Source organism: Balaenoptera musculus, chromosome 17, assembly GCF_009873245.2.
Source record: "Balaenoptera musculus isolate JJ_BM4_2016_0621 chromosome 17, mBalMus1.pri.v3, whole genome shotgun sequence".
Taxonomy (NCBI): domain Eukaryota; kingdom Metazoa; phylum Chordata; class Mammalia; order Artiodactyla; family Balaenopteridae; genus Balaenoptera; species Balaenoptera musculus.
This window is the reverse complement of record NC_045801.1, coordinates 27,470,911-27,485,615: the sequence shown is the minus strand read 5'-3', so window position 1 is coordinate 27,485,615 and position 14,705 is coordinate 27,470,911.

Below are 14,705 nucleotides of genomic sequence, written 5' to 3'. Positions count from 1 at the left end.
CTATTTTCCTTTGATAATACTTTTTTTCCTATTCTTTTTCAAATTATTTTCCCATTTACGTTATTACAGAATACTGAGCAGAGTTCCCTGTGCTATACAGTAGGTCCTTGTTGGTTATCTATTTTAAATATAGCAGTGTATACATGTCAATCCCGAACTCCCAGTCTATCCCTGCCCCCCCATCTTTCCCCCTGATAATCATAAATTCATTCTCTAAGTCTGTGAGTCTGTTTCTGTTTTGTAGATAAGTTCATTTGTATCATTTTTTTAAGATTCTGCATATGAGATATCATGTGATATTTGTCTTTCTCTGTCTGACTTACTTCACTTAGTATGGTAATCTCCACATATTGAGAAATCATCCACACACAAATATGGTATCAAAACCAGCAATTGTGAGAGGGGGAGAACACAAATGCAGGATATTGCAAATGCATTTGAAATTAAAAGCCCAGCAACTTAAAACAATCTTGTTCATATATAGACTGCTATATAGAAACCTCATGGTAATCGCAAACCAAAAATCTACAATAGATACACAAGCAAAAAAGAAAAAGGAATTGAAACACAACACTAAAGTTAGTCATCAAATCACAAGAGAACAAAAGAGGAAGGGAAGAAAAAAGACCTACAAAAACAAATCCAAAACAATTAACAAAATGGCAATAAGAACACACATATCAAAAATTCCCTTAAACGTAAACAGATTAAATGCTCCAACCAAAGGACACAGACTGGCTGAATGGATACAAAAACAAGACCCATGTATATGCTGTCTACAAGAGACCCACTTCAGAGCTAGGGACACATACAGCCTTTGATAATACTTTTTAACTTGAAATATTTTTTTTCTAAAATTAATATACCACTCAAGCTTTCTTATACTTATTGTTTATATGGTGTACCATTTTGCAACTTCTACTTTAATTTTTTGTTAGCAGAGAATATATTCTTTAATATTTCAATATTTTAAAATATTTGATTTATTAAGAATTATTTTACAGACAAGTGTATGGACTATCTTATTAAATATCCAGGTGTGCTTGAAAATAGTCTGCAATTCTCAGGTTTTGCAAGTAATATTTTACAAAATTCACTAGTTCATTGACATTGTTCAAATATTCTAAATACATATTGATTTTTTGTTTATTTGTTTTATCCATATATATAAACTAAGAGGATTATATTATAAAACACTAGTAGATTTTGACTCTACTCTTTCAAAGGGATCTAAACAAGACTGAGAAGAAGGGAGCAAAGATGGGGGCATTCTTTTTTACATGACATTGGAAAGGATCTAGTTGTGAAAACACCTCTGCAAATGGAGAGTAGAGACATTTCCTGAAGGAAGAACTGGGTGGGGTACAAGACTGAGGAACTGACTGAGGAATTATTTTTTTCTTAGACTTTACTTATTTTGTCAGATTTACTTAATCTATAATTTAAAAATAGTGTGAACTCCAAAGCAGGCTGGTGTTGGGGATCTGGAGATGGACTAGTTGGGGAGAGACAGCAAAGGGACATTATTCATCACCGTCATCTTAGGGAGGAATTGGTAATGATGAAGGTGGGTAAGGATAAGGACCAAAGTGGATTCCTATTAGAGTGACGATCACTACCTGCTCCAGAAATAGGTACCACACGGTACCAGAACAAACTAAAGGCAAGAAAGACAATGATACAGAATTTCTTATATGGTAGCAAAAAACATACTTTCAAAATGAATGAGATCCTTCCATCTCTGAAAATAAACAAATGGGACCTAATTAAACTTAAAAGCTTTTGCTCAGCAAGGGAAGCCAATGACAAAATGAAAAGACAACCTACTGAATGGGAGAAAATACTTGCAAATGATACGACCAATAAGGAGTTAATATCCAAAATATATAAAGAGCTCATACAACTCAATATCAAAAAAAAAACCAAATTAATTTAAAAATGGGCAGAAGATCTGAATAGACATTTTTCCAAAGAAGATATACAGAAGGCTAACAGGCACATGATAAGATGTTCAACATCATTAATCATTAGAGAAATACAAATAAAAACCTCAGACCTGTCAGAATGGCTATCAACAAAAAGACCACAAATAACAAGTGTTGACAAGGACGTGGAGAAAAAGGAACCCTCATACACTGTTGGTGGGATTGTAAATTGGTGCAGCCACTGTGGAAAACAATATGAAAGTTCTTCCAAAGACTAAAAATAGAACTACCATATGATCTAGCAATTGCACTCCTGGATATATATAAGAAGAAAATGAAAACACTAATTTGAAAAGATATATGCACCCAAATGTTCATAGCAGCATAATTTATAATACTCAAGATATGAAAGCAACCTAAGCTCCCCATCAACAGATGAATTGGTAAAGAAGATGTGAGATATATGTATATATATATATATATATATATATATATATATATATATATACACACACACACATATATATATATCTTAAAATACACACACACACAATGGAATACTACTCAGCCATAAAAATAATGAAATTTGCCATTTACAACAACATGGATGGACTTGGAGGGTATTATGCTTAGTGAAATAAGTCAGACAGAGAAAGACAAATACTCTATGATATCACTCATATGTGGAATCTAAAAAATAAAAGAAACTTGTGAATATAACAAAAAAGAAACAGACTCACAGATATAGAGAACAAACTAGTGGTTACCAGTGGGGAGAGGGAAATGGGGAGGGGCAACATAGGGGTAGTGTATTAAGAGGTACAAACTACTATGTATAAAATATATAAGCTACAAGGATATATTGTACAGCACAGAAAATATAGCCAATACTTTATAACTGTAAATGGAGTATAACCTTTAAAAAGTGTATGTTGTACACCTGAAACTTACAGTATTGTAAATCAACTATACCTCAAAAATGTTTACAGTATTGAAAAAGACGAATAAGAGATCCTTCCATATTCAAGTTGTTCCTGTTATCGCCTTTAATCCTTAGAATAAATATATTAACTGTGAGTTATCAATAATTTATAGAAAAGGAATCTGAAATTCAACAAGGTTAATAAGTACGTTAATGTTTATAGCTATAAAATAGCAGCACTGAATTTTTGATTTAAATAAGGTCAGATTCCACATTTCATTTTTCTTCTACAATACTGCAGTATATGCAAAAGAATAGTCTTGTAGGCAAAGATCCAAAATGCATTCTACTTTCCAATAATGTTTAACTGTACAACTAGATCATATTTTGTATCTGTTAAATATTGGAATCATTTCATTAATTATACTTAAGAAATTAATGACAAGATAAAGACAGATTCTTAGTAATTAAGTGACCAATTCTGCCTCCAAGCAAATAGCAGCACTGTCCCTTTGTTTTCTTTTTGGAGGGAATATATGTATATATAAAGTAGCATAGAATTCATTCAGAATAATTCAGATAGCAAGCAGTGTTTGAAGTCTTGGTTTCTTTTCCAAATCAGTGAGCTGTTGAAATGTCTCTTTAAAAAAAAAAAATTATTGATGTATGATTGATATGTAAAAATATTTCATGTATACTACATGATGAATTTGAGGATAAGTATACATCCATGAAATCATCACTGTCATCAAGGCCATAAACATATCCAGCACCTCACAAAGTTTCCCACCACCCATTTTCTTCTCCTTCTCCTTCCCCTTCCCCCTCTTCCTCTTCCTCTTATTCTTATTTTGTGGTAAGAATATGTAACATAAGATTATATTTTCTTAGCAGATTTTATGTGTACATCACAGTATTTTTAGGTATAGGCACTATTTTGTACAGTAGATCTCCAGAATTTTTCTATGTTGCACAGTTGAAACTTCGTACTTTTAGATCATTTACCTCCCCATTTCCTCTTCCCCGCCAGCCCCTGGCAAACCACTATTCTACTCTCCATTTCTGACTTCGACTACTTTAGATTCCACATATAGGTGATATCATGCAGTATTTGTCTTTCCTGTGTTTGAAATTTAAAAAAAGTAATTTAGGAAGTTGAAGGATTCCAGGATCAAATTTAAAATGTAACTAAAATATTCTAACTGTATTACAAATGTGTGAAATAACTTCACTATAGGTGGTGTTGGTGGGAAAAGTGCTGAACTAAGTATGTTTGGAAATTAAGTTTAAATGCCAAAGAATGTACACAGGCAGTGTATTTTAGTTGACAAATTGTTTTTCGTAAGGATATATGTTAATTCTGATACCACTCTACATGTATACTGGAATTGAATAATTAAGTAAATGGTAAATGACAGGAACCAGGTTTCCTACTCTTGGAGAGGGGAGTGTACAGATAAACAAGGGGAGAAAACAAGAACGGTCCATGTAATAATGGATTAGAGTTAGAGACATCAGTGTGAACTCTTGTTTAAGTTAATATGGATGCAGTAGGTTATATATAAAAAATACTTATATTGTGTGTATATATATATTTAGTATATATTAGTATATATATTCATCTGTTAGCTGAGGGGATCCAGAAGCAGCAATACATCATTAGCAATGAATATCCTTAGTAACCATATTTTGGTTTCTAATACTATTCAGTAAGAGAAACCAGGGCTCTTTGGAAACGTGGCTGATTCTAAAAATGGGGCAAGAAATACACAATTTGAGGCCGGAGTATCTTTCAGCAGCAGAAAGTAAGAAAGTGCTCAAAAAAACCCTCAATGAACAGAGTGTATCAAAGGGTCCCAGGATCCAAATGAAAGAGATCCCAATGGCCAAGGCTGAAATAATTTAAGCAACAAAATAAATAAAGTTGTACTGGATTATAAAACAAAATATAAAATAAATATCCCTGAGTCCATAATTAAAATGATTGAATAAATAAACAAATGGAGGAGAAGTAAAGAGACAAAAATCTTGTGGAAAATCATCCCAAAAAATATTTAAAAGAAGCTTCACTCTCAAGGAGATAGAACATACTCATGATTCCTTACGTATGGCTGCACATAGTGAATTCCTTCCAAAGAGTACAGATATAAAGGGGGTAAAAAGAAAAACTTTAGACTAGAGAAACCTGACAATTACCACCTCCCCCAGGAGTTCAAGTTTAACTTCCACAGTGCTGTCACCTTTACAGTATGTACACTTGCTGTGATGTGTTGGGAATGGCACTTTACTTCTCTGGGCCTCCTCCCAAAAACCTGTACCCCCGCCAAGTCTGGTAATGAGAAAAACAACACACAAATCTCAACTGAAGGAAAGTATACAGTATACCTGACCAATATTCCAGAACTGTCAAGGCCATCAAAAACAAGGAAAGACTAAGAAATAGCACAGCCAAGAGAAGCCTAAGGAGACTAGGCTACTAAATGTAAAGTAGTATCCTGCCTAGGATCCTGGAATACAAATAAGACACCAGATTGAAAATGAGAAAATCTGTATAAAGTATTGCCTATAGTTAATAATAATTGCCTCATTAATTGTAATGAATATGCATACGAATGAGACAGGCTGGGATCTGGGACCCTTTGCTGCAGTGCTGCAATGCTTCTTGCACCTGGACAAACCTCTCCTCCAGCAACAAAATACGAAGAAACTATAAGGGACTAAAAATAGCTGCGTGCATGGGAGGTTGGGGCAAATTCTGGACGAAAGATACAAAAAGACCAAAACACCCCTACTGCCACTTCTGAAGAGCCAGGAGCAAAAACAGGGTGTCAAGAGCAAAAGCAGGGTACTGTGCATGTCCTCTGCACACACCACCACCTACGGGGTGGGCAGACCACCTAAGCCACCCCTCCAGCCCGACCCCTGGACACACCCCTACCCTTACACCATGTAAGGAACAAGCTCGGCCCCCCTACCCCCCAAGGGAGTGAGCAGTAAGGGAACATGTTGCTTGTTCTCACTCCCCTCTGCGGCAGCAGGGGCCCCAATAAAGCCCTGCCTGAATTTCTTGTCTGGGCTCTAGTCAATTTCTATTGATTGGGGAAAGCCAGGAACCCTGGTCGGTATCACTAACATATGATTTAGTAACATGAAAAAGTGTATGGGGTATATAAAGTTTTTCTCTTTCTACTATTTCATCAATTTTTCTGTAAATCTAAACCTAAAACAACAACAAAAAAACTGAAGTAAAAATTTATTTAAAAGGAAGGAAGAAATGAAGAAAAGAGGGAAGGAAGGGAAGGAGGGAGGGAGGGATGGAAGGAGGCAGGAAGGAAGAAAAGCAAGAGAGGGAGAGAGGGAAAAGATTCAGGGAGGCAAAGTATCCCTTTTTTAGACCAAGTCTCTTCCTGTGTCTCTTTATGGCACTATTTCTAGAAGAGTTGCCTATAAATCACTATGTCGATGTCTTCATCTCCCCTTCGTTTTTTAACTTACTCCAGTAGAGTTCCTTCTCATCACTACAATAAGTTTGATCTATGGCACGAGTAACTTGCATCTGTCCAAATCTAAAGGTATGGTTTCTGTCCTTGCTGCATTCTTTTGCTGAGTAGCATTTTGCACAGTTGACTTCTCCCTCCTTCTGGAAGTAGGTTTTTTTGGTTTCCTTGTCCTCATACTCTTTAGTTGTTGCTGTTGCTGTTTTTTCCTTTTCAGTGGCCACTCCTTTTCTGCCTTTTTGCAAAATGTGGGTTTCTTTTCCTGCTGGACTAGTAATTGGAATCTTCCAAGCCTTATCCCTAACTCTTTTATTCTTATATGTCCATATTTTCTTTAGATGGGTATTTCCAAATGGTATTTATCTCCAGCCCAGATATGTCTCTTGTGCTCCACAGTCTTATATAAATGTCACCTCTTCAGAAAGATTTTCCCTGACCACCCAATCTGAATGTTTTCCTCAGTATTTCTACTCTATCATTCTATTTTTCATTTTATTATTCTCAGTAGCATTTAACACTATCTAAAGATGCCTTGTTCCTATGTTTCTTGTAATGTCTGTCTCCCTCCTTTCTGACACTCCGAATTGATAATTCCCCACTAACCATAAACTTCGGAATTGCTAAAACTTTGGCCATTTCCTTCACAATTTAATTCTTAGGGCTAGTGCAATACAAAGAAGATAATGGATAATTAATAAACTAAATATACAGGTCTGGTATTATTAATATAAACACTTATGTGTTAGATAAATAAACATTTAATATCTGTGGAGACAAGAAATCACAGAGATTGAGACTGAGATATTTATCTATCATATTCTAATTTTTCAGAATTGACTTTTCAATTAATACAGTAGTATATTTATTACATTATAGCTCTTGGTATATTTTCTGGTATCTGAACTATATCTCGCAGACTGTGAATTTTGCTGACTATTCTTTGTAGGAATGGAGAAGTGTTTGCTTTAACGAATGAAAAAGGAATTCAGCTTTGGAGTCAGATACCTCTAGGTTTATTTTCTGTTTAATAAGTAGATTTAGTAATCTTTGACTTTATAAGGTTAACCTAAACTCTGATCACTGATTCTTTTCATTTTCGAAGCACATGAACATATAATTATTAATTAAAATATGCATATGATGCTATAGGAACCCAGTAGTGAGTGAACTACCCTGGCCTGATGGAATAAGGAGGCTTCTTAGAGTAGGTTATTTTTTAGAAGGGTCTTAAAATTTTAAGTAGAAATTTAGGAGAGCTTTGAAAGAATTGACAATGCAGAAAAAAATAACATAAAATACCAGAACATATAGTGGCCCCTCAAAAACGAAATCTTGTTCCAGGGGTACAGGATTGTCCCCTGTAGCTAGAACACAAGTTTTACACAGAGACTGAACTAACATAATTTGTCATTCCAAGATTTTGGATTTATTACTATAAAAAATAAAGGCGAGCACTTAACATTAAACAACTGTGATCATCTCTCAATCATCATAATTTGCTCTGCATCGATTGCATGCAGGACCACTTATTCGAATGTTTTCAGCCAATGGAAGGAGTGATAGACTACTGTGTGTCCCACAGAATCCATTATCTCATTACTTCTTTACTGTTACAGTGCATTCATTTCAGCTGAGGATATCATTAGCCAGCTAAAATACTACACTGCCCCTCAGATTCTTGAGACTAGATGCGACCATGTAGCTAAGTGTTGGCCAATAAAATATTGCCAGGTTTAAAAAGAAAAGCCTCACTTCTGGACATGCTCTTACAAGGAATGGGCATGTCATCCATTTGCCCATTTTCTCCTTATGCTGGACTAGAGTGTGGACTTGAGAGTGGGTGGTGATGCAAGCATCTTAGCATTCAAAATGGAAGCCACATGTTTCAAGATTGTAGAGTAAGAAGATAGAATTAGCGTGGATCCTTGTGCCACCTCATGGAGTACAGCTTTCCTGACGGTCCTGGACCAAGTAGCTCTGACTATGACATGATAGAAAAATAAAACTCTATTTTGTTTAAATCATTGACTTGTTTTGGTATTGTCTGGCTGCTTGGTTATAGCAGCTTAGACTGTACCATGGCTAATATAGAAGGGACAATTCAAAGAATGCAACAAAAGTAGCAGACATAAACTGTACTTTTCCTGCTGCCCCAAAATTGAACACCTTGGCCCAGATTTGGAGATGAGAAGATAATAAATACCCTTATATTCTGAAGGGGAATTTTGAAGAAAGCTATCTAACGATTGAAGTTAGATGTTTCTCCTAGAGTTTACTAAGAGGCACTATTGCAACCATCTACCACTGCTCCATAGAATCTTCTCAGAGTGTAAACAAAACAGAGAAATGGAGAGGGAGTCAAACTTTGCCAGAATTGTTTGTGATAAGTCTTTTTCTGCCTGATTTCATAGATTATCTTCATTGAAGCCATGCGAAGAAAGAGGCTCCAAAAGAATAACTTCTATGGTTTAGGTGAGTCCACAACCAAAGGTAACTGTTGTATTGTTCTCTGTTGGAATCTGTATAAGGCAGGAGATCTGCTTACTTACCTTTAATCTGTCTGAACATAGGTCAGCAAACCAATTATTCACATATACATAATCACAGGAAGCAGAATTTTACCCTAAAAACATCTTTGTGATTGATTGTAGACAGCCTTAACTATTTTGATATCTACCAGATTGCAAATTCATAAAGTAAATGCAATGCGTGTATTTTAAAGTTATTTTAAAATCTGAAAATATTTTTTATCTTATCACTTTTCCATATTTTAAAATAAACCACAAAATAAAGTGTTAAATGATTCCCCATTATACTGATGAAATTCAAAGAGCTATGTAATGTTTTGTTTGGTACTTTATTTAGAAATGGAGACTAATTTATATTATGATTATTAACAAGAAGCTTGGTAAGCAAGGTCAATTTAAAATACTACTCTCTTATTTTAAGAAAATACAAAGGTTCTTTTTAATTTTAGAGAAAATTAGCAAATATGTTTGCTTTCTGGGTATCTTGAATTCTCTTTATGACAGTGTCATTTCAAATAGAGAGATTAAAAAGGTGCTAAACTTTGGGCCCATATCAAAATAAATTGCCCTTGATTAATTTATTTGGAAATTTAATTGTTGGATTGAATTTATAACCTCAACTTTATTATTTTCTTCAAAATATTATACAAATTTGCTAAGGTTTTAAAGTAGTTTTGCAAAATTGATAGCTCATCAAAAAGTAAGCATCTACAATGAAGAGAAAACTTATTATTGATTGGCATACACATAGGAAAATAATAATTTAAAGTGCTGCAGAGAGTAAGTATGAGCAATTGAAAGGCATACATTAAAATGTTTTATTTATTCCTATAACACACATAAACCATATTTTACTTTTTATTGTATTAATTTTTTAAATTTGGGATTTGCTTAATAGTCATTTTGAACAATGTGAAAGATTAGAATTTTCTTTTTTTTTTTTTTTTTTTTTTTAATGCTATTCTTGTCTGCTTACATTCTTTTTTTTTAATGTATGTATGTATGTATGTATGTATGGCTGTGTTGGGTCTTCGCTTCTGCGCAAGGGCTTTCCCCAGTTGCGGCAAGCGGGGGCCACTCTTCATCGCGGTGCGCGGGCCTCTCATTGCCAAGCACAGGCTCCAGACGCGCAGGCTCAGCAATTGTGGCTCACGGGCCGAGTTGCTCCGCGGCATGTGGGATCCTCCCAGACCAGGGCTCGAACCCGCATCCCCTGCACTGGCAGGCAGACTCCCAACCACTGCGCCACCAGGGAAGCCCTAGAATTTTCTTATTAAACAATTTTAGTGGATAAGTGAGCATACCTTAAAACAACAAAAATATCATTAAACATAATCATTGGCATATACTGGTGCATTTCCCTAGCTACCTAGATGCAGAGTGATGTGACTCAGAGAATGATATGTTTGAAAGGAAAGTAGGAAGCTGATGAAATATCTTTTCCCCAGTGATCTATTTTGAGATTCCTATATTTAAAATCACCAATGATTTAAGAACAGAGATTTAAAAAATTATATTTTTACATTTCCACATAAGTTCATCAAAGCCTCTGGTATGTTCTTAAATGGAAACAGTGATGATATATAAAGACTGGCATTAGAACCTGGTATGAATGAATTTTGCCAGTAAAGATGCAAATTGGAGTACTAAATAAAGAATTTAAGGTTTAAAGTCATAGCAAAATGCCTAGTATATCTTTGTATATCAGTAAATAAATAATTCAATAACATTAATCATGTCTGTATATAAACTTACTCTTATCTGAAGAATTATCAGCTTAATTTGGAATAAGACCATTTAGTTTAGCATCCATGATACCTGTTGGTTCAATCAGGAAACCCATAATCACATTTAAAAATATTTGTAGCTATTTCTCTTCATTAGAAATTACATCCTTTGATAACAGCATTTAGGAGATTCTCTCAGAATTAATCTTGACTAGGACCCAAGAAAAGGCTGAGAAAATGATTTTTTTTTCTTTTTCTTTATTTCCATTCTCACTCAGAAATGTATATCTTTTCTATGCACCAAAAGGGAGAAAAATATACACTAATTTATGACTCTGATTTGATACCTATAAATCAATTCCCATTTTATAACATGTACCTTGTATTCCAGGTTCATAATAAACACTGAAAATGAGTCAATGACATTTACTTGAAATCTTCAGTAGGTAAAATAGGACACTGAATGATAGAAACAACATAAATCAGTGGCTATTTAAATAATTACTATAGTAAACTAATATAATATGGACATTAATTAGCTGAAAATCACAACTATATTTATTTATCTTGTTGCTCCTGTTACCACAGGCATTAAGAGGTGATGTTCTATAACTTGAAGAATTTATTTGCTTAAGATCTAAATTGATGGCTATGACCAGTTTCCATTTATCAATTCCCATTTTCATTATGTTTGAATTTCAGACAAATTTGATTCAAGATCAGTAGCCTTTGGCAGTTTCACTGAGATGAAGGAAGATAAAAATAGAAAGATGAAAATTGAACTGACAATGCTGTGTGAAAAGTTTGTCATGTACAGTCACTAAACCCTCTATCTGCTGGATTCCATAAACAGCTCACAGAAGAGGTGTACAATAGAAGATGAGCAACATCGTTTCATTGGTTGATTATTTAACTTGCACATTATAATGTAGCATTTAAATTCATGTATTAAATGATCTCACTTCAGAATATTTTTATAATATATAAATCATATTTGCACTGGAGAAGACAATCAATGCAAATATACATCATCACTAAACCATTAAGTCATAAATGCAAAGTTGCATCTGGAAAGGACAATAATTAGAATTCATAATATGTTAGTACCAGGGTAAAATAAATTTAGTCAGGAAAGGGGTGTGTGCGTGTGTGTGTAATTATTTAAGAAAATTTAAAGATAATACCATATTAACAATTTAGAAAACAAGTGAGTATAATTTAATCACTTAATTATTCATTTACTCAAGGAGTGCCTAGGACATGAGAAATACTTAGATACCTGGATTCAGTGATGAGCAAAACTGACACTGCCCTTGCCACACTGAGCTTGAAGTCCAGTGAGTGTTACAGAAAGTAAACTATAAATTACGGCCAATTAGTATAAGTAAAAAAGGAGATTATGAGGTGCTGGAAGAGCAAGGGCTGGGTCATCTTCCCATGATTCAAGCGCTAGGAGGAGGGTTAAGGACATTCCCTGATGAAAATGATTTCCAAATTGAGACTTGAATAGGAGTAAATGTTAACTAGACAAAGTGAGAGGATCAAGTGTTTCAGGTGGAGGAAAGAAATTGCAGGGCCAAAGCCCAGGGTAAAAGAAAGCCTGGCCAAGTGGGAAAAACCCAGCCATGACCTTTTTCCTTGAGTATAGAGGGAGACAATGGGGAAATAAGAAGTTGGGGAATAAGACTGAACCAGCTCATAAGGGACTTATAAGCTCATTTATTACTTTTGTACTTCAGCTAGAGAGCACATTCACTTTAGCACTGAAGTGTTGAAAGCTGAGACATAGCATATTTTATTAAAATTATTTTGGCTGCAGTCCAAAAAAGGGACAGGAGGTGATCTACTCGCATGGCAGGGATATCAGTTGAAAAGCTGTGAAAATTTGAAAGATGATAGTTATCTGACTTTGAAAAGAATAAGAGAGATGGAGAAACATAAATTTAAATGATAAACGTGCATTAGAATAGATGACTTGGTGCTATGGTAGACATGTATGGGATTGAGTGGCTTTAAGTGAGTGGGTGGGCAGAATGTAGCCCAGGTTTCCTAACTAAAACAACTATAGAGATTGTCCTACTGATAATGAACTCTGGAGAAAAAGTGGATTAGGGAGGGGAGACGATAAATCGATTTTTGTGCATATTTTAAGAGGGCCTGTTATGTAGATATTCTTTCTGGGGCCAAATTTGCCTAGGTTTATAACCCAAGCCTATCATTTATTAGCGTGAATTTTGGGTGTGGTACTTAACCTGTGCCTTATTTGTTTGACAAATAGGTGTCCTGGTAGTTTCAAAATCATGGGGTTTCTGTGATTGTTAAAGGAGATAATAGTGTAAAGCATTTAAATTAGTGCTAGGTACATAATAAGCACTCAATGAATTTTAAATATTTTATCAGTTTTAGATATCTATAAGATATGCAAGAAGACATTCTCAGAAAGAGAAAGGACACATACATCTTAGGTGGACAGTGTTTTGGCTTGGGGATAAAGATGCAGGGATTATCAGAACACAGCTGTTATCTGATATCATGGAAGAGCAGAGGAAATCTCTATAGAATAATAAAAGAGTGCCAAAAATTGCACTCTGAGAAACTCAAAATATTGAAGAGGCAGAAGAGAAATGAAGATACTGGAAGATTGAAAATTAACAATTATAGATTTAGGGGGAAAAAAAGAACATAAGATAAAATAAAATGAAAAAATAAATATTAAAAAAAAGATATGCTTCAAAGGTAAAATTCTAGATTTTCTGAATGAATATGAGTTGGGAAAAAAAAGGGGAGTCAAAGTAGACTTCAAGGGCTTCCCTGGTGGTGCAGTGGTTGAGAATCTGCCTGCCAATGCAGGGGACACAGGTTCGAGCCCTGGTCTGGGAAGATCCCACATGCCACAGAGCAACTAAGCCCGTGAGCCACAATTGCTGAGCCTGCGCGTCTGGAGCCTGTGCTCCACAACGGGAGAGGCTGCGATAGTGAGAGGCCCGCGCACCGCGATGAAGAGTGGCCCCCACTTGCCGCAAGTGGAGAAAGCCCTCGCACAGAAACGAAGACCCAACACAACCATAAATAAATAAATAAAATTTAAAAAAAAAAAAAGTAGACTTCAAAATATTATACAACCTGGTAAGTGGTGTTGTAATTTTTAAGATTTGAAAGCTTGAGGTGAGCAAAAATAGTCCTCAATGAAAGCTTCTAGGCAGTGAATGTAGATATAAGATAGAAGAATTCTGAGGACTGGATTACTTCAATATTTAAAAGTAGAGAATAGAAAAGCCATTGCTTTTTTATATTGATTTTATATTTTGAAACCTTATTGAATACATTTATTACTTCTAACAGTTTTGGTGTTGTTGAGTCTTCAGGTTTTTATACATATATGATCATACCATCTGCAAACAGAGATAATTTGACTTCTTCCTTTCTGATTTGGATGCCTTTTATTTCTTTTTGTTGTCTAATTCCTCTGGCTAGAACTTCTAGTACTATATTGAATAGTACTTGCCTTTTACTGGATGTTAGAGGAAAAGCTTTAGTTTTTCCCACTGATTATAATGTTGACTACAGGCTTTACATATATGGCCTTTATTGTGTTGAGGCAAGCTCCTTGTACATATTTTGTTGTGAGTTTTTTTTATCGTGAATAGATGTTGAATTTTGTCAGGTACTTTTCCTGCATCTATTGAGATGATCATGTAGTTTTTCATCTTTCATTCTGTTAATGTGGTGTATCACACTATTGGTTTGCAAACAAAAATTTGTGGCATTTCTAAGCACTAACAAAGAAATATCTGCAAAGGATGGATGGTAAGAAAACAATACCATTTACAATAGCAATAACAATAGTAAGATATTTATGAATAAATTTAAACAAAGAGGTGAAAGGCCTGTACACTGAAAATTATAAAACATTGAAGAAAGAAATTAAATAAGACAGATATTTGCAAACGCATCCCATGTTCATGGATTGGAAGACTTAACAGTCTTAAAATGTCCATACTACACAACATGATCTACAGATTCAATGCAATCCCTACCAAAATCCCAATGACATTCTATCCAGCAACAGAAAAAACAATCCTAAAATTTGTATGCAACCACAAAAG